General features: G+C 40.0%; 1 pseudogene; it reads left to right on the top strand.

Annotated features, from left to right (window-relative positions):
- The first annotated feature begins 18,911 nt into the window (after positions 1–18,911).
- On the top strand, positions 18,912–19,283 carry LOC139082826 (large ribosomal subunit protein uL29 pseudogene; annotated as a pseudogene).
- The last annotated feature ends 2,696 nt before the right edge of the window (positions 19,284–21,979 follow it).

Genomic DNA, 21,979 nt, shown 5'->3' with positions numbered 1-21,979 from the left:
GTGAGCTGGGTAAAAGGGAAAGTTAAAGATTTTTGTATTCAGGGCCCCTGTGTTAAACCGATCTTTCAGACCAATGTTTTGGAGTGTGTTCAAACCAAGAAAAAAGAGTGACATTCTTCATGAGCTGCAGATAACAAGAGGCATTTTCAGTGGCATTTAATGCTGGGTAGAGACTGCAGCAAGCATGGAAATAACTGAGAGTCTGAACTCATTGTACTGATTTGTTCTGTTTACTGATGTTCAGAAATAAAAAGACCCCATTGATTCAAGTTCTCTGCCCCCGAATCCTTTCATCAAGTGTGCAAGGAATTGGCATGACACTCAAGGCCAAAAAGAGTGACACCATGAAAGAGAGAGTCGTAAAGGAAGTGGGCTTTCCTGGCAGGAACACCCCAGAGCCTGTGAAAAGGAACATTGAATGTCTGTGGGGCCAAGCCAGGGGCCACAGCTGTCAGATGGAGCCTGAGCGGAACACGTGGCTTCTGCCGAAGGAATTGGGTTTCTGAGAAAAAATTAAGGCCCAGGCCGAGGTGGTGGAGGAGAGGGCAGAATGATAAAACAGACAGCTGGGTTGGCACCAGGAGAGCGCACCAGGCCCTTGAAAGGCAGCCGAATAAGGACCATTGTTCAATGACGCTGCAGCCCCCAGGGGTTTGACCAGACCTGCTGAGAGGAGGTGGCCGTCCCTCGGAGTCAGCTCACATTGGACTCCATGACATGAAGGGCTGGAGTTTAAAGGCTAATCCAACTTTTCTGAGGAGAGGTTTATGAAAATATGCTCTAATAGGTACACCCTTCAGAGAGACAGCAGGCAAAAAAGGGCACCCTCGTAAATGAGATGAATGAAAGAGACCACCAGGAAACAACAACATAAAGAAGGAGGAGGTGGAGGCGGAGGAGGAGGAGAAAGGAGCTTTATGACTGAACCCTCTCTCTATACATGTGTATCTATATTATATATATTTACATTTTATTATGAAAAATTTCAGACATACATAAAACAGAATAGTAGAATGATTCCCTGTATATCCATCACCTGGATGGATCTAATAATTAGTAACATTTTGCCATATTTTCTTCATATTTTTTCATCTATTTATTTCTTTACCATTATTTTAAAGCAAATCCCAGACACTTTCTGAGTACCTCAGTATGTACCACTAAAGAAGAAAGGACATTTCTTGTAACTCCAAGTTGTAACAGTTATGAGTTAATAATTCCTTAACATCACTTTATACTCAGTCCATTGTATTAGTCATCTGTTGCTGCATAACAAATTACTGGAAACTTAGTGGCTTAAAATAGCATAAATTCTTTATCTCCCAATTTCCAAGGTGTGATTAAGGTGTCAGCTGGACTGTGTTCCTTTCTGGATCCCAGGGTCTTTTTCCAAGCTCATGTGCTTGTCAGCAGAATTCAGTCCCTTGTGGTTATAGGACTGAGGTTCCCGTCTTGCTGGCCAGCTACCGTCCCAGTTCTCTGCTGCTCTTTGCAGCACAACTCCTGAAAAGAATGTCCACGTTCACCACACCCACAACCTTTCCTCCCATTCTTCTTTGAAACCATTTCAGTCAGGGTTTCTATTCCACCATTCCATCGGAAGAGCTCTTATCAAGGTCAACATGACCTCCATATTGTCGAATCTGATGCTCCATTCTCAGTTTTCGTTTTATTTCACCTAACACCACCATCAGACAGAGCAGATCACCATCTTCCTTGAAACACAGTCTTTTCTTGGTTTCCAGGACTCCACACTCTCCTGTTCCCTGGTTCTCAGTCTCTGCTGGTGCAATTTCTCATCCTGTGGTCCCCACAACCTCTTTTGGAAACCCCAGTTTTATCCAGATATGGGGAGATTTCTGTGCACAGCCTGCAGTCACACAACTCTACCAGACCAGTATATATAGTGCCACCCCAGATCTGCTGACCCTGTCACCTCTCCTCCCAGCCTGAGTGGTCAGGGTGAAGGCTCCCCTGCCTCCTACTGTTAGAAAACCCCGACCACAGACGCAGCCACCTCAGACCAAGGAGCGCTTATGTGCAGAGCCAACTGATAGAGAGACCTACACCGATTTGCCAGACCCACTGAGGCTGCGGCCTCCTGGGTGTGGAATGCCCTCTGGGGAGTTTGGCCAGAGAGAGAGAGAGAGAGAGAGAGAGAGAGAGAGAGAGAGAGAGAAGATGAGAAGGAGGCAGTAGATAAATTACTTGCTTCTTCTCCCTGACAACAGATTGTTTCAAATGCAGTAGCTTTATGTGGCGTCTCTTGAGATGTCCTGTGATAATGAACAACATTCTGTGTTTGTTACAAGGCTGAGGCAGCTTGATAATACATCCCCTGGTATTTGTTCTCCCCCCTTTCCTGCCTCACATCTCCTTTTCTATCATTCTTCTTCTTTTTTTTGTTTTTTAAAAGATTTAATTGTTCCTTTTTCTCCTCAAAGCTCCCCAGTACATAGTTGTGTATTTTTAGCTGTGGGTCCTTCTAGTTGTGGCATGTGGGATGCCACTGTAGCATGGCTTGATGAGCAGTGCCGTGTCCGTGCCCAGGATCCGAACCAGCAAAACCCCAGGCTGCCAAAGCGGAATGCAAGAACTTAACCACTCTTTCACGGGCTGGCCCACCTATCACTCTTGCTTCTCCTGGATCGTAAGCCCCAAGAAGGCATTAGTGTGCAGAGAAGTCAGGAAAGAGCCTATGGAATTACTCTTTTAAAAAAATTTTTTTGTTTTGTTTTTTTCTTATCAACTTCATTGAGGATTATTTTACAGATAATAAGTAAAGTATAATTTAAATCCATTTAAGTGTATAATTTGATGCTTTTTGTTAATTGTGTACATGCATGAAACCACAACCACCATCAAAATTGAGATCATTTCCACCACCTCCAAAAGCATGTCCAGTACTTTCGCCGTAAGCTTCTTTGCTGTAGATATCTTTGCCACAAGCATTTTTACCATAATCATTTTCTCCACAATTGGCTGTAAAGCAATTTTGCTGTATATGATAAAATAACTGGTTGACAGTTTAGTTTGACAGTTTTGTTTTAACTAGAAAATACGGTGATAAAACTTACTGAAACTGTGAAATAAGAGAGTGTGAAGCCAGATTGCATACTACACTAGAAAATGATAGCATAGCAGTGTGCAAATCCTTTGGTGATCACAGTCATCCCTCCCACCTGTCAAAACCAACAGTTTACCAAGCTATGGCAAATATAAAAGAGGCGGCTAGTCATTCACAACACTCTTCGAGAGCATTAGTTATCAATTCTTTGACTAAGTTACATCAACACCCCATCTCAGCCTGAACCTAAGTGCCTCTCAATACAGCACTTTCCACCAACATTTATAGAGAAAAGTGTTCACCTCCATTGTCCCTTAAATCCAAAGTTACAGAAGAGTGATGCATGAGGAGTGTTGAGTTCATTCCTCTCATAGCTGGTGGAAACACCTGGGTACTGACGGCCTTTCGAAAGCTTGTGAGTGTCCGGGATATAACAGACTAGCACCACCGAGAAGCTGCTGGTGTGAACAGCCCATGAACTGGACCAGCCTGCACCCTTTTCAGCTGTCACAGGGAGACAAGCCACCATTCTTTTTATTTGGATGTTTCTCTGAGCTCCAAAAAATTGGTTCTTCATTTTCCTTTTTCTGTTCAGGAATGGGTCTGGTTTTCTAGAATGGCGGCTGTGTGAGGCTGGAGATGCTGCCCTGAGGAGCGCAAGCCAGAAGGTGGGTGAGGCCAGCACCTGCTCCACATCAGTGAGAAACGCCTGGAGCCTGGACGGTACCCCAATCTGCATGGCTGTGAGCCTCTTGGAGCAGGGGCTTCATTTCTGCCCCTGGCAGCCCTCCCCACCCCGTGACCCTGCCCTCCCTAGGCTTCATGTGCCCCAGGAAGTCATTGTCTCCGCTTGCATTCAATGTGTGGTTCACCAACAACAGAGCAGGTCTACGCTGGGTCCGGGGGAGTAACGTGTCCTGTTCACGGGAACCATGCTCTAAGGTACAAGTGCTTCATAAAGATTTGGGGGTCAGTGTAGGCCCCATGGATGAATAGCTACTGTTAAAATATTAGTCTACACTGCTAGAACTAGACTGAGTTTGATTGTTTCTTTAAATGTGGCCTGGCCTAAAGAGCAATGCACTTGTGAGTATAAACTACCAACTGGATGCCAACTAGATTGAGGGGTTCAGAGCAGTCCCTGCGCCCACCAAGGCCATGTTCTCAGGGGACAGATACCAGTCCAGTGAAGCAATGTCAATGACTCTAACAGCCTCATGGGACCAGAGTCTGAGGAGAAGCAAAGTGAGCTCAGGGGATGGATGTAGGGGGCTAGGTGACAGGCTGGTTTGGGGGGGAGGCCTTCTCTGTCAGGATCCTCAAGGGGATCCCCAGGGGGCCAAGGTTCATGGAGATGAGGAGGACCACTCCAGGGGAGGTGGCCAGTGAAGGAGTGGATGACAAGCAGGTCTGGGTGGCTCCAGAGGGCAGGGGAGAGTGAGAAACTTGCATCCTGGAAGCTACAGGAGGTTCGAGCCGGGCCAGGCAGGATACAGCAGATGTGCTTAGCTTGTCACTCAGGCTCCTGTGGGAAGAATGGTGGCCCAGGTGCAGGGGAGCTCAGCCTCAGTGATGGTGGGATTATTGCCCTTATGAAAAGAGACACCAGAGACTTTACTCTCTTTCTCCCTGCCATATGTGGACACAGCGAGAAAGTGACCATCTGCAAGCCAGGAAGACAGTGCTCGCCAGAACCTGACCATGCCAATACCCCATCTCAGACTTCCAGCCTCCTGAACTGCGAGAAATAAATGTCTGGTTTTCAAACCACCCAGTCTATAGTATTTTCTTATGGCAATCTGAGCAGACTAAGACCACACATAATTATCAAACTTCTGAAACTAAAGATGAAGAAAATGTCTTGAAAGCAGGGAAACAGAAATGATATTGTACCTATAGGGGAAAAAACCCAACTTGAGTGACAGTGGATTTCTCATCAGAAACTGTAGAAAGCAGAAGTGGCACAATACTTTTCTAGTGCTGAAAGAAAGGCACTGTCAACCCAGAATTCTATGTCTGGTGAAAATATCTTTAAAGAATGAAAAGGAAATCAAGACTCTCAGATGAAGGAAAACTAAGAATTTGTTACCATCAGACCTACCCTAAAAGAAGTTCTTGAGAGGAAAGAAATTAAAAAAAAACCAAAAAGAAATCCTGGAACATCACAAAGGAAGAAAGAAAAACAGAAAGAATGAAAACATGGATAAATACATTGACTTTTCATCTCCTCTTGATTTTTCTAAATTATGTTTGATGATTGAAGCAAAATTTATAAGATTTTTGTCTGCTGGTTGTTCTCAATATAATTAAATGAAATATTTAAGACAATTATAAATAGAGGAGGGTAGTGGATCTACGAGGAGGTAAGGTTCCTGCATATCACTCAAACTGTAAACTGCAGAGATCAGTAGATGGTGTCGTTATGTAAATATAATGTCATACTTAGAACAAATACACAAAAAACTATACAAAGAGATACACTGAAAACTACAAATCAAAATGGAATTCTAAAAAATGTTCACCACCCATAGGAAGGTTAAAAAAAGGGAAACAAAAAACAGGGAAAACAAACAGAAAACAAAAAAGATAATACAGACTTAAGCCCTAACATATCAATAATTATATCAAGTGTAAATGGTCTAAACAAAATAAACAAGAGATGGGCAGAGTGGATTAAAAAACATAACTGTGTTCTGTCTACAAAAAAACTCAGTTCAAATATATCAATATAGGCCAGTTGAAAGTAAAAGGATGGAAAGAAATTTGCTATGTAAATATTAACCAAAAGAAAGCAGGACTGGCTACATTAATATCAGATAAAATAGACCTTGGAGCAAAGAGAATTTCCAGAGACGGAGAGAGACATTACATAATGATAAAAGGGTAATTTCACTGAGAAGACATAGCAATTCTAAAAGTGTATGCAACAAACAAAAAAGCTGCAAAATACATAAAGCAAAAACTGATAGAACTGAAAGAAGAAATATAATTATGGTTGCAGACTTCAACACTGCTCTCTAACAAGACATAGAACAGCTATACAGAAAATCATCAAGAAGCAACTCGACAATAGTATTAACCAACAGGATCTAATTTACAGCATTAAATGTTTACATTAAAAAAAGTCTCAAATCAATCATCTAAACTTGTACCTTAACAAATTAGAAATAAAGAAAAGCAAAATAAGCTCAAGCCAAGCAGAAAGAAGGAAACACTAAAAATCAGAGCAGAAATCAATGAAATTGAAAAAAGAAAACTAGATAAAATCAGTAAAAGAGTGATCAATAAAATTGCCGAACCTCCAGCAAAACTGATAAAGATGAAGTGAAGACACATATTATAAATATCAGGGATGAAACAGGAGTAGCAGCCCAGACCCTGCAGACGTCAAAGGAATAAGAAGAGAATACTCTATCAACACAAACTGGCACCTTAGGGCAAGTGGACCAGTTTCTCAAAAAGCACAAGCTACTACACATCTTCTATTTGAAATAGATAATTTGAATACCCCTATAACTATCAAAGAAATTGAATTTATAATTTTAAAGCTCCCAAAAAAGTTATTTCCAGGCCTAGATTGTTTCACCAGAGAAATCTTCCAAATATTTAAAGAAGAATTCTCATCAATTTTACATAATATTTTCAAGAAAATAGAAAACAAAGGAGCACTTCTGAACTTATTTTATGCAGCCAGTATTACCCTGATATTCAACTTCGCAAAGATAATATATAAAAAGAAAACTAAAAACTAATATCCTTCATGAATAGACATGCCAAAAATCCACAATGAAACATTATCAAATAGAATTCAGCACTATACAGAGTAATCAGGCAAGAAAAAGAAATGAAAGAGATCCATATTGGAAAGGAAGAAGTAAAACTCTCACTATTTGCAGATGACATGATTGTATATGTAGAAAACCCTAATGCATCCACCAAAAAACCATTAGAAATAATAAATGAATACAGTAAAGCTGCAGGATACAAAATCAACATACAAAAATCAGTCATGTTTCTATACACTAACAACGAAGTAGCAGAAAGAGAAATTAAGAATACAATCCCATATACAATTGCAACAAAAAGAATACAATACCTAGGAATAAATTTAACCAAAGAGGTGAAAGACCTGTACACTGAAAACTGTAAAACATTGTTGAAAGAAATTGAAGAGGACACAAAGAAGTGGAAAGATATCCCGTGTTCTTGGAAGAATTAACATAGTTAAAATGTCTGTACTTCCTAAAGCTATCTATAGATTCAATGCAATCCCTATCAAAGTTCCAATGACATTTTTCACAGAAATAGAACAAAGAATTCTAAAATTTATATGGAACAACAAAAGACCTTGATTAACCAAAGGAATCCTGAGAAAAAAGAACAAAGTTGGAGACATCACACTGTCTGATTTCAAAATATACTGCAAAGTTATAGTAACCAAAACAGCATGGTACTGGCACAAAAACCAGACACACAGATCAATGGAGCAGAATCAGGAGCCTAGAAGTAAACCCACATGTCTATGGACAGCTAATTTTCGACAAGGGAGCCAAGAACATACAACGGAGAAAGGAAAGTCTCTTCAATAAATGGTGTTGGGAAAACTGGACAGGCACAAGCAAAAGAATGAAAGTAGACCATTATTTTACATCATGCACAAAAATCAACTCAAAATGGATTAAAAACTTGAATGTAAGACCTAAAACCATGAAACTTCTAGAAGAAAACATAGGCAGTAGGCTCTTTGAAATTGGTCTTAGCAGCATCTTTTTGAATACCATGTCAACTCAGGCAAGGGAAACAAAAGAAAAAATAAACAAATGGAACTATCAGATTAAAAAGCTTCTGCATGGTAAAGGAAACCATCAACAAAACAAAAAGACAACCCACCAATTGGGAGAAAATATTTGCAAACCATGTATCCAACAAGGGGTTAATTTCCAAAATATAGAAAGAACTCATACAACTTAACAACAAATAAAATGAATAATCCAATCAAAAACTGGGCAGAGGATATGAACAGATATTTTTCCAAAGAAGATATACAGATGGCCAATGGGTGCATGAAAAGATGTTCCACACCACTAATTATTATTATTATTATTATTACGAGATATCACCTCATGCCCATCAGAATGGCTATAATTAGCAAGACAAGAAATAAATGTTGGAGAGGATGTGGGGAAAAGAGAACCCTCATACACTGCTGGTGTGAATGCAAACTGGTGCAGCTACTATGGAAAACAGTATGGAGATTCCTCAAAAAATTAAGAATAGATCTACCATATGATCCAGCTATTCCATTTCTGGATATTTATCCAAAGAACATGAAAACACAAATGCGTAAAGATTCACGCACCCCTATGTTCATTGCAGCACTATTCACAATGGCCAAGACTTGGAAGCAACCTAAGTGCCCATCAAGGGACGAATGGATAAAGAAAATGTGGTACATATACACAGTGGAATACTACTCAGCCATAAGAAACGATGAAATCTGGCCATTTGTGACAACATGGATAGACCTTGAGGGTGTTATGCTGAGTGAAATAAGTCAGAGGGAGAAAGTCAAATATTGTATGATCTCACTCATAAGTAGAAGATAAAAACAAAAATAAACATATAGAGACAGAGATTGCATTGGTGGTTACCAGAGGGAAGGAGGGGAGGGAGGAGGGTGAAAGGTGTGATTAGGCACATGTGTGTGGTGATGGACTGTAATTAGTCTTTGGGTGATGAACATGATGTAATCTACACAGGAATCGAAATACAATGATGTACACCTGAACTTTATATAACGTTATAAACAAATGTTACCACACACAAAAGAACAAAAATGCTGTAATGAAAATAAAGTAATAAAAACAAGAAAAAAAAATCTTAGCATAGAAAAGTGCTTTAGTTGTAAAATAGCACATTTAATATCACATTATAATCTTATATTTGGAAAAATTGAATTTCAAAATTTAAAAAAACATTATGACTCAATAAATAAATGACAATGTTAAAATCAATCAAATCCTACAAGATTAAGCGCCAGCTTCCCAAAAACCCAAAAAATCTCCATGAAATAAAAAGATTTTTCAGGACCTACTCTCTTAAGCAGTATTATTCACAAGAGCATTCTGGCACAACAATGACTGGGCAGTCCCATGGAGTCATGGGATTTGCTTGCAAGGGCCTGAACCTGGTGTTGAAATGCCTCCAGATCAGCGAGCCCCCATGACACCAAGTCAGCTGCCCAGGACTCCTGGGGAGGAGATCACAACCACTCTCTTCCTCTTTGTCAAAAGTAAAACAAATCCAAATCAACTCACTAGCAACTGAACAGATAAATGCCCAATGGTCTTCTCTGATACCCAAACACAGCACAATTAGTCCAGGAAGTGCATTCTGCCTTGCTGCACCAGTTATCCAGGAAACAGGAGAGCTCAGAAAGCCAGCCACTATGTTGACTTACTTTGCCTGTGGTGGATTGTTTGAAATATTGCAGGAAGAAGGATGGATGAGGATCAGGCATCACATCATTGAACTCTGATGAAGTACCAAGATGCTTTAGGTAACATGAGAGAGAGCACGGTGTGCTCAACTTCAGTCATTCTTGTACCACTTGAATGGTTTTTGTCATATCCAAGTACTTTTTATTACAGTTTCTACTTAATATTTATCTTTGAATCTACTAGCGATACTTTAATCTCATCCTAAGCAACAGTACCCATGAATTCAGGAATTTGATATGCTAACTAGGTTTTTTTTGTTTGTTTTTTGTGGGGTTTTTTTGGTGAGGAAGATTGTCCCTGAGCTAACACCCATGCCAATCTTCCTCTATTTTATGTGGGATGCTACCTCAGCGTGGCTTGACGAGTGGTGCTACGTCTGAGCCTGGGATCTGAACCTGTGAACCCCAGGCTGTAGAAATGGAGTGTGCAAACTTAACCACTATGCCACCAGGCCGGCCCCACCAGCTACGTTTTTTCCTATCTATAAAAAATAATCTACTGTAATTTATCCATAGAAAAGTAATATATTATAAAATAAAAATTGGAAACCTATTGAAATAAAAAATGTGTTCACATACCTCCTAAAGTCATCTCACGTATTTCCTGTGGTAGACATGTCACACTCTGGGACACACTGAAGGAGAAACTTGATCCTGGGTATCACAGAGCTGCCCAGAAAAGTGTTGGCTATGGTGGGATGTGGGGTCTTAGGGAACCTATCCCTTAAAAGAGTCATACATACACACATATATGATTATAGACTGAGACATTGAGTCATGCATGTAATTGACCCCCAAAATTAATCAGATCAGCAAATACTTTATTGATTCAACCTTCTTATTTAGGTAATGGAAGTAGGCTAGCTGGTTTTTCTTCTGCTTCAAACATTGGTTGTTTACTTAGTAGAAATTTTTTTCAAGTTAAATACTTTCTTTTTGAGCTCCTCTCTCCTAGATCTTGTGAGTAAATGGGAACTGGGGAGCCGTGCTGAGATAAAGTGCTACTTTCACAGAATAAAGAATAACTAATGTAGACAGATCTAGAAAAGGAAAAAAAAGGTTTGGAAAAGCCAAAATAATCACAAAGTAGGGACTATAACTTGTACACCACTCCTGTTTCCGTTTCGAGGCTTCTTCTGGTAAAATTGTCATTAAAGAAATATGTTTGCTAATGTCAATAGTGCAGCATGGGTGAAGCCCTTTAGAAACAAGGGTGGCAGTTATAATAAGTTCTCTATATGTTTTATGAGTAGTACTTGTCCAGTCAGGTTACCAAGTGCCAGCAAAAGAAAGTTTCGTTTATAAGCTATCAGTACATGTTGTGGCCTGAGGGGAGACTGGATGGTACAGTGGGCGGGGTGTCTCACTGGGAGCCCCTGCCGCGTTGAGAATGCTCCTGGAGAGGCGCGGGGATCCCAGCAGAAAGCGGCTGGAGGGGAGATCTTTTCAGTCTGTTTTCACTCCAGGCTGGGCATGGGGTGAGGAGGACGAGAAAGAGGACCTCTGCTGTAGGGTTGAAACATGGAGTTGGTGGTGTTTTGTCATGACACAACTGAGGATGTGAAGGGAAAAAGAACAAAAAATAGGAAAAATAAAGTTTCTGCAAGGTCAAGGAAGAGATAGCTTATTTATCAGCAACAAAACAAGGACAGAAAGTATAATCAGGTATTAACTGTGCATCGGGACAGTGTTAGAGCTGAGTTCTAGGACTTCAAAACTGAGGTTAGCCCAGAGAGGTTTGCAAAGTGATTATCTTTTTAAAATCAGGCATCAGGAGCAGAAAGGACACACGACATACTTCTGAAAGATGCAAGATTCAGTCAGCCAGGTGTGCTGATTCACGGCTTCAGGTGATGGGTTGGCAGGATAGGGGCATTGTGGGACAGGCAAGGTCATTCACCACAAAATAAGGAGGACTGAGACCAAGGAGGCTGAGAAGTCAGGCATTGATCTGGGGGTGACATCACCTCTTTGGGGATGGAGATTGGCAGGTTGTGGTACTGGCTTTCCCTGTGGGTCATAGCAGAACTTAGACAATGGCAAAAGAACAGAAATTGGAAATATCAAGGTTTTTACCATTTCTTGTGAACCATTATGGTGGAAGCAGGGGCCACAAGGCAGAAAAGGTGAGAAGAAAGGTACCCACTCCCCCAGGTGACCCAGAGAGGTTAGAAGCTCTGTTGACACTTGGACTACATTTGGTGAGCTTAAGACAATGAAGAAAAAGTCTAGACATTGCAGCTTCCAGGGTCCCCTCCCCCAGCCTCTTCCTCAAAATGGTCACAGGAACATACAACGTGACATGTTGGTGGTGTGATGGAAAGTTCCTTAAAAGCGCAATTCAACAGTCATATGCTTAATGAGGTTAGTGAAGAAAGAACTGAGTGTGCATGTGAGTGAACATGGTTCTAGAAAGTGCATCCTAGCATTACTTGTGCTAGTAAATTGCTAGAAAACCTAAATGTCCATCAGCAATGGAGAGGTTAAACAAATTATGATACATTCATGTGATAGAATACTATGCAGCTGTTAAAAAGAAAGCGGTGGATCTTTCTACCAGAGTGAAAGGTCAGGGCATCAGAAGAGCCTTTGTATTCCATAACTGATCGAGGATGGGCACATAGCCCTGATCAGAGGCACTGAGAGGCCGTGAGAATTTTGTTGAGAATCTTGGGAAAGAGACTTTTTCCTTCACTGACTTTCTGAGAAGATGTAGGGTCTGGAGCTGCTGCAGGAATGCTGTCAGAATGAAAAGGGAGACTGAGAAGAAGCCTAACTGGTACTGAGACCTTAGCAAGGACAGCTTCAGTGGAATGAGGGGTGGGAGACAAATTGGACGGGGTTGAAGAGTGAGGCGAGACTGGGCGGGGCAGGGGAGCGATCAAGCGAAACCAACATTTAGAGAAGCGTGGCTGTTACAGGGAGTAGAGAGCTGGGTGCTGGCTTTGGAAGATGAGGCCAAGGCCGTTTTGCATTTGTTTTTCCCCCAGGGAGACGCTCTAGCATGTGTGACATTTATGGGAGACTCAATGAAGGGGGACAACAGGTGACTCAAGAAGAGAGTGAATAACTGGTGGTGTCACACAGCATGTGTGCAGGGCTGGCCTTGGAGTGCAGAAGAGGATGATCAAAGTCCTCTCTGATGGCTTCTAATTTCTCTGTGAGGTATGAGGAGGGGTCATCCTTCAGAGAGAAGACAGATTAGACAGCAGAGAAGGTATAGAATAGCTTAGGTGGGAATAGGCTCCAAGCTCTGGGAGGGACTATGTGGATTTCTGGGCAGTGTTCCTGAGGTTGAAGGTCATGGCTTCACAGTGTAGCTTTCTGTAGCAGCACTCTGCCTGCAGGTGTACTGGTCGCAGAAGACAGCCTCCCAGGGTTTCAGGTTGGCCAGGCAAGTGCCTGGAGGAAGCTGGTGCAGAGGAGCGTCGGTTACATATCTTCAAGGGCGATGGGATGGATGGGCCATGGAATCTAAGCTAGATAAAGAATCATGTGAAGCCAGGAGGTGCCTAAATCATTTGGGAGAGTTCTCTCCTTTCCTAGAGAGTTTCATTTTCCTCCTCCTTTTGCAGCTTTTACCCATTTTATTCTCAGGTTTGGCTTGGTAGGAGCTGTGTGGCCAGTTAGAAAGCTGTTGTTTCCTGGAGCTACCTCTCTCCAATCTGCCCCCACCAGTGAGCTGCATAAACTGGTACTTTCTGCCAATAAAGTCTTTTTTTCCTTCTCTTTTGATGAGATTCATCTCTCTGGTCAATGACAGGCTTGTACATTCAAACATCAAACACCATAAAAACTTGTTTGAGGGGAAATGGCACCTTCAGAGCAGTTGGAAATTCTGTCTCTCCAGGTCTCTCTGGTTTGGATGGAAAAAAAGCACACAGGACACAAGACCCAAAGCCAGGTCTATACAGTACTGGTCCAGGGGTCTCACCGGAATGGACTTACAGAAACATTGCTGATGAAGCCCCCAGTCCTCATGGCTCCTATTGCTGTATATATTCAATTACAACAAATTTATTACCTATTCTCCTTTGAAATGTGAGTAGGTTATGTCTTCTGTTTTCACGACCTACATGGTGGGGAAGACAGTGGTGGGGGGGATAAATTGATAAGACATTTCAAAGACCAATTTAACAAAACCTATTAAAATTAAAACTGCTCATAATTTCAACCCAGCATTTTACTTCTTACAAAACACTCCCACAATGGTGGAAAGATATATGTTGTAGAATGTCCTATTGAAGCATTGTTGGCTCATAAATAGAGGCATGGTTAAGTAAACTGAGCAATGTACATACAATGGAATATTAAATGGCCTTTAAAAACAGTGAGGTAAATCTATATGTGCTGACATGGAAGGTTCCTCAAGACATTCTGTTAAGTGACAAGATGCAAAATAGTATGATAGCATTGATAATAACTATTAGAATGTGTATAAAGAATAAAAATTGGAGAAATGTGTACAAAGTGTTAAAGACAATATTATTGGGAAACAGAGTATAACTTTTATTTTATGTGTTTCTATGTGGTTTGAACTCTCTATAGTGAACAAGCATTATTTTTGCTCAAGAATGGAATTATTGAGCATAATTTCTCTGCTAAGCATGTTACATTCATTATGATTCACACTATCACTACGTGGTTGATATTACCTCTTCTACAGATAAGAGAATTCAAAAAGTTACCCTGCCCAAGTTCACCCAGTTAGTAAATATTCTCTATCTAAAGACATAAAGAAGCTTTTCAAACTCTACATAATAAAGTTAATGTAATATTCCCAGGCTCAGCTTATCTCTATTTAGAAGCTCACTTCTGGTTATTTTGGCTATTTCTCCTTCCCATTATGATTTCACTTCCCTCTCAAAACTACTAAAATTCATTTCCTCTGAGAATTTACCCCAGGCTGATGGCCCCTCATGCTCCAATAATGCTCCTCGGTAGCGTTTTGATGTACTTATTGCAGTGCCTTTGTATATGTTACCATTTGAATTTACACAGAAGACTCTATTCTTGTTCATCTTCATCTTTGATGATGAGTTCCTTGAGAGACTAGATAGACATTTGTTTGGAACTTCCCATAATCCTTTAGGGCCTGTTTCCAAACCTGCTCAGCAGGTCTTAGGCCTCAATCCTTAGTGTAGCATTTGCATTTGGTGGGTCCTTGATGTCGATAATCAACAACTCCAATAACTCAAGCAGCCTTTTTCTTATACAGGACTATATATTTTCTCTACTGAATGTGGAGAATGTAAATGTCCCTGAGTTGGGTAGCTTCTAAACTAATAGATAATTCCAGTAAGGTCTTCTCTTGACTTTTTTTTGGTGGAGGGGAGATGTGAGTCATACAGAGTCACTAGAAGGTTTCCAAACGGAAAAAGCTTGACAACCACTGTGTTAAAAAATACTAGTGGCAGAGAATTCTTCCATTTTTCTGCTTCAATGTTAACAGGACTAAATGCTGTTTACACTATAAATGACCAAGGAAACAAGACTAGACTTCCAGCTGGTTGATGACATGTGGTTGAGAAAGAGCTTCAAGGTAACTGGTTAATATATTGATTCTAGATTATCTTCCTTGTCTAGTGTAAGCAGAGGGACAAACATATATCCTTACCCAAACTAGTGAATCAAATATAATTTGCATTTTTCTCCACAAATATTTTAATATGTACCCTTAACATTTCATTAATCCAGCAGCAAAAATTACATTTTCTATATTCACAGTCAACTTTTCTCTAGAGTAGTTTTACTCCTTGTACTTCAGTATTTGAATGACAAGCTTCATCTGCACGGCATATTTCATCCAAAAGACTTGGATACAATTTGACAAACCAGTTAATTCATAGCGATCACTTCAGAAATCTAAAAGCTACTTGATAATACAAAATTTAGGGTGGAAAAGAAAGCATTCCATTTTTTTCTAAATTAAATGTTTCAAAACTTGTAAACTTATTTCAAGTAGATGGAAAAGTATAGAAAATAATACAGTGAATAACTATGTACTCATCACTCATGCTATCAAATTTTACCATTGTCACATTTCTTAGATTAAAAAAATAAAACGTCACGGATATAAAGCCCCCTGTATATGCCTCTGAAGCCTCATCCTTGTTTTCCTCCATAGGCAAACACTATTCTGAATTTGGTGCTTCTTATTCTCATGCTGTTATTCTTTTTCTACATTTATATATTCAGAAATAATATATAATATTGTGTTTCATTTTATACTTTAAATAGTATATTATACATATCATTGTGCACCTGTGCTTGTTTGGTTGTTTATACATGTGACTAGAGTTGTTGTACAGATATGTATCTGGTGTATCATTATACCAAAGTGTATCTGGTATCCTGTGGATGGATTTCTGGTTGTTTCCAATGTTTTGCTACTAGGAACAATACTATGTACAGTTTTGTACATGTCTCCTTTTCCCACATGCAATAGATTCTCATATATTCATGTGCATACAATCATTTGGTGAAGCTTGTTAAAAGGCAGACTCTTAATTCAGTAGGTTTTGGATGGGGCCTGAGATTCTGCATTTGTATTAAGTTCCTGGATGATGTTGATGCTGCTGGTCCTAGGACCACACCTTGAAAAGCAAGGGTCTTGCAGAGGAGTGGAACTGCTAGGTTGTAGACAATGTGCATCTTTGACCTTACTAGATATTGCCAAATTGCTCTCTGAAGTGCTTACACCAAGCCACACTCCTATCAACAGCTCACAAGAGTCTCCACAATATGACATCTTCATCAACACCTGTTATTGTCAGACTTTAATTTTTGCCAATTTGATGGGCATGAAGTGGTATCTTGTTATATTAATTTGCCTTTCATGAGTACTTCTGAGGATGGACCTCTTGAGTTTCTTCTTCTCTAATAATTCTCAACATAAACTAATATTTTGGGCAAAAAAAGTTTTCATTTATCTGTTTCATACTTTAAAGTATCTTAAAAAAAAGAATCTTAAAAGATTCCTTCACATTTTTAAGGCTTTCAACTTTTTTTTAAAGTGCTGGAAGTGGAAAGTGCGGAACTGAAAGAATGGGGCTGGAAAGGAGTAAAGAGAAGTAATTACTGCCAACCCAGCCAGAAGAATATCTTAGTCATGTTTATGGATCTTCCTTGGCTGAGAGTAAGAAAAGGAACTGGAAGCTTAGGGACAGAGGGAGGGGTAAGAGGTCTGTATCTTCTGAATACTTCATTTATCTTGAATCTTAGGGGAATGAATTTCACTTAAGTAAACAATCCTACTAAAATTAAGCTTCTGCCATCTAAAAATATTATGCTCCATCCCACAAATTACACGTCCATAAGGAAAAATGGAGGATACATGTATTGCAAAGGTAATGCATATGTATTGTAGAAAATGCTGATAAGCAAAAAGGAAAAACCCTCATAATTTAGTATGTAGTTTAGCATGGTGGTTAAAAGCATGGGCTTTCAAGTCCTGCGTCTGAATTCCAATTTAACCATTTGCTAGTTGAGTGACTTGGATAGGTCATTTAACATCTCCATACCTTGGTTTTCTCACTTAGAAAATGAGGATCATGATAATAGCACCTAGATCATAGGGTTGTGAGGATTAAATTAGCTAATAGATGTAAAGTACTTAGGACATTGTCTGACACACAGCAAAAGCTCATTAAAACTAAGGCTATTGGAGGTAACATCAGCAAGATGATAGACTAAAAAGCATTCGGCCCTCCTTCCCCCATGGAGACACAGATTTAACAGCAATACATGGATTAATTGCCTCTGTGAAAAATCTAGAACCCACTTAAGTGGTTCCTGGTCTCCAAGCAAGTGCAAAGCCAACCACATCAAACCCTGGTAGGGAAATTTGTGGCACTCTTTCTTGTTAAAGCTCCTCCCCCCGGGCACAGTGTGGTGTGATTAGGAGGAAATACCCAATTCCCATCTTCTCTCTGGGGAGGAAAAGAGTAGAATGGATGTCCAACACCCAATTTCTGGGTGGACTGCCCAAGGGACTGGTTCCTATCTTGTGTGAATCCAAGCACTGACAAGAAACAGGAGCCAGGTTGGGAGCTTGGCCTCTGAGAACAAAAGTGACCAATATATACCAGAGTCTGCAGCACCACAGACAGACACTAGGTGGCGCTCCAGTACTATGGAGAGTGGTACAGTACCACAGACCACAGCAGCACAGTACCACAGACATATGAGGGGGAGCTCCTGAGTAGAAATAGGCAGACTTCTTCAATTAGATTACACAAGACCAGCTAGGACATATCACCATAAAAGGCTTGAGAAGTCCCCATAATCTCTAGCAGGGCTGAATGGAGAATGTCCTCTGTACAAAACCAGACTGCAAAGTCTGGGAAAGACAGCTGATTTTTCAAATGCCAAAATCCTAACAGAAGATAGTAAGACATACAAAGGAATAAGGAAACATGGCTCATTTAAAGGAACACATTAAATTTCCTGAAACCAACCCTAAGGAAATGGAGACATATGAGTTACCAAGGAATTCAAAGTAACCATCATGAGGATGCTCAATGAATTAAGAGAGAGCACAGATAAACAACTAAATGAAATCAGAAAAATAATGCATGAACAAAATGAGAATATCAACAAAGAGATAGAAACTATGAAGAACAAAACACAAATTCTAGAAATGAAAATAATGGAACTGAAAAATTTGCTAGAGGGACTCAATATCAGACTTGACCAAGCAGAAGAATCAGTGAACCCAGAGACAGAACTTCCAAAATTACTGAGGCAGAACAGGAAACAGCAAAAAGAATGAAGAAAAATGAAGAGAGCCTTAGGGACTTATGGGACACCATCAAGCACTACATACATCTACACATATAAGTCCCAGAAGAAGAAGAAGGAAGAAAGAAAGGAGCAGAGAGCTTATTTGAAGAAATAATGGCCCCAAACTTCCCCCAAACTGAGAATAAAAACAGACATACAAATTTGTGAATCTCAAAAGACTCCAACTAGGATAAATCTAAAGCAATCTACACCAAGACATATCATAATCAAACTGTCAAAACTCACAAGGAGAATCTTGAAAGCAGAAAGAGAAAAGTAACTTGTCATGTACAAGGGAGCTTCTATGAGATTACCAGAGATTTCTCAGCAGAAACCTTGCAGGCTAGAAGGGAGCAGGATGATACATTCAAAGTACTGAAAGAAAAAACTACAACCAATACTATATCTAGCAAAACTATCCTTCAAAAACAAAGGAGAAATTAAGACTTTTCCAGATAAACAAAAGCTGAGGGAGTTCACCACAACTAGACCTGTGCTGAAAGAAAGGCTGATGGGCTCTTTACCTGAAAGCAGGTGGCAGAGGTGCTGACCTGTGCAGCCATGACTAAGATTAAGGTTTGAGACCTTCAAGGCAAGAAGGAGGAGGAGTTGCTAAAACAGCTGAATGACCTGAAGGTAGAGCTGTCCCATCTGTGTGTTACCAAAGTGACAGGCAGTGCAGTGTCCAAGCTCTCTAAGATCTGAGTTGCTCACATATCCATCACCATTGTTCTCACCGTCGTTAACCAGACTCAGAAAAAGAACCTCAAGAAATTCTACGAGGGCAAAAAGTACAAGTCCCTGGAACTGTGGCCCAAGAAAACATGTGCCATGTGCTGCTGGCTCAGCAAGCATGAGGAGAACCTGAAGACCAAGAAGCAGGAGCAAAAGGAATGGCTGTACCCACTGTGGAAGTACGCAGTCAAGGCCTAAGCACTACACGGTCAATAAAAAACAAACTGGCTGGAAATAAAAAAGAAAAGTGCCAAAGGGAAGTCAAAGTCAAAGTGGAAGAATGACAAACAGCAACCAAAACCATACAAAAATATAAAACTCTTTGGTAAATATATACACAAATATAGAATTAGATAGTGGTGTAATGTAGGTGCACACATCACTTTCAAACCTGGCATAGAATTTTAAAAACAAAAGCATAAAAAATAATTACAAATCTATGCTAATCTATGGACATGTGATATAAAAAGAGGTAATTTGTGTCTCAGTAACAAAGTGGGGGCAGAGATGTACAGGAGCAGAGCTTTTATATGTGGGTGAAGTTAAGATGGTATCAGTTTTAAATAGATTGTTATAATATTAAGAAGTTTTATGTAATTGCAATGGCAGCACAAAGATACTATGAATAGAATATACAGAGAGAAATTAGAAGGGAATCAAAATACGTTACTACAAAAAAAAAAAATCAACAAAACACAAAATAAGGGGCCAGCCCAGTGGCACAGCGGTTAAGTGCGCATGTTCTGCTTTGGGAGCCCGGGGTTTGCTGGTTCAGATTCCAGGTGTGGACATGGCACCACTTGGCAAAAGCCATGCTGTGGCAGGCATCCCACATATCAAGTAGAGGAAGATGGGCATGGATGTTAGCTCAGGGCCAGTCTTCCTCAGTGAAAAGAGGAGGAATGGCAGCAGTTAGCTCAGGGCTAATCTTCCTCAAACAAACAAACAAACAAACAAACAAACACAAAATAAGGCAGCAGGAAGAAAAAAGGGACAAAAAAACTGTAAGATATACAGAAAAACAATGAACAAAACGGCAATATTAAGTCCTTCCCTGTCATTTATTACTTTAAAGGTAAATGGATTAAATGCACCAATTAAAAGACAGATTGGCTGAATGGATAAAAACAAGAACCAACCAATGTACTGTCTACAAGAGACACCCTTTAGATCTGAAGACACACATGGGCTAAAAGTGAAAGGATGGAAAAAGATATTCCATGTAAACAGGAATCTAAAGAGAGTAGTGGCAGCCATACCTAGACAAAATAGGCTTTTAAGACAAAAACTGTCACATGAGACAAAGGAGGACATTATATAATGATAACAGGGTCAATTCACCAGGAAGATATAACAATTATAATATACATGCTCCTAACATTAGAGCTCTCAAATATACGAAGCAAACATTGACAGAATTGAAGGGAGAGAGAGACACCAACACAACAGTAGGAGACTGCAATATCCCACTTTCAGCTATGAATAGAACCATGAGACAGAACATCAATACAAAAATAGAAGACTTGAACAACACTATAAACTAATTGAACCTAACTAATTGAACCTAATGTACAGAACACTTCACCCAACAATAGCAGAATACACATTCTTCTCAAGTACACATGAACATTCTCCAAGGTAGACCATGTGTCAGGCCACAAAACAAGTCTTAACAAATTTAAGCAGACTGAAATCATACAAAGTATCTTCTCTGACCACAATAGAATGAAACTAGAAATCAATAGCAGGACAACTCACAATATGTGGAAATTAAACAACACAGTCTTAAACAACCAATGAGTCAAAGAAGAAATCACAAGGGAATTCAGAAAATATCTAGAGATAAATGAAAACAAAATACAACATACCAAAACTTACAGGATGCAGCAAAAGCTGTCCTAAGAGGGAAGTTTACAGTGGTAAATGCTTACACTAAAAAAGAAGAAAGGGGCCAGCACCGTGGCCTAGTGGTTAAGTTTGTGCTCTCTGCTTTGGCAGCCCAGGGCTACACTGGTTCGGATCCTGGGTGCAGACCTAGCACCGCTCATCAAGCCATGCTGAGGTGGCATCCCACACGCCACAACTAGAAGGACCCACAACCAAAATATACAACTATGTACTGGGAGGCTTTGGGGAGAAAAAGGAAAAGTAAAATCTTTAAAAAAAAAAAAAAGATCTCAAATCAATAACCTAACTACACTTTGAGGAAATTGAAGAAGAACAAACTAAACCCAAATTTAGCAGAAGGTAAGAAAAAATAAAGATTAGAGTAGTGGTAAATGAAATAAACAGAAAAATAATGGGAAAAAATCAACAAAACCAAGAGTTGGTTTGTTATGGGCTGAATATTTGTCCCCCTCCGACCATTCAAATGTTGAAATCCTAACCACCAATGCGATGGTTCTTTGGAGATGGGGCCTTTGGGAGGTAATCAGGTTGAGAATAGGTCCTCAGGGTGAGAACCTTATGACACGATTGATGCCTTTACAAGAGGAAGAGAAAGAGAAATCTCTCTCACGCACTTAGAATCTAGCCTATGCACCGAGACAAGACCATGTGAACACACAGTAAGAAGGAAGCTGTCTGCAAGCAAGGAAGAGGGTTCTCACCAGATCTGACCATGCTGGCACCCTGATCTCAGATTCCAGTCTCTGGAACTGTGGGAAATAAATGTTTGTTTTTAGGCCACCCAGTCTATGGTATTTTATTATGGCAGCTTGAGCAGACCAAGACATGGTCTTTTGAAAAGATCAACAAAACTGACAAACACTTAGTTAGAACTAACTAAGAAAAAGAGATAGAAGACTCAAATAGTTAAAATTAAAATTGAAAAAGCAGATATTACAACTGATGTCACAGAAATAAAAAGGATCTTAAGAGATTACTATGAACAA

The sequence above is a fragment of the Equus przewalskii genome, chromosome 4 (genome assembly GCF_037783145.1).
Source record: "Equus przewalskii isolate Varuska chromosome 4, EquPr2, whole genome shotgun sequence".
Taxonomy (NCBI): domain Eukaryota; kingdom Metazoa; phylum Chordata; class Mammalia; order Perissodactyla; family Equidae; genus Equus; species Equus przewalskii.
The sequence above is the reverse complement of the archived record's forward strand: the minus strand, read 5'-3'. Positions and strand labels throughout refer to the sequence as shown.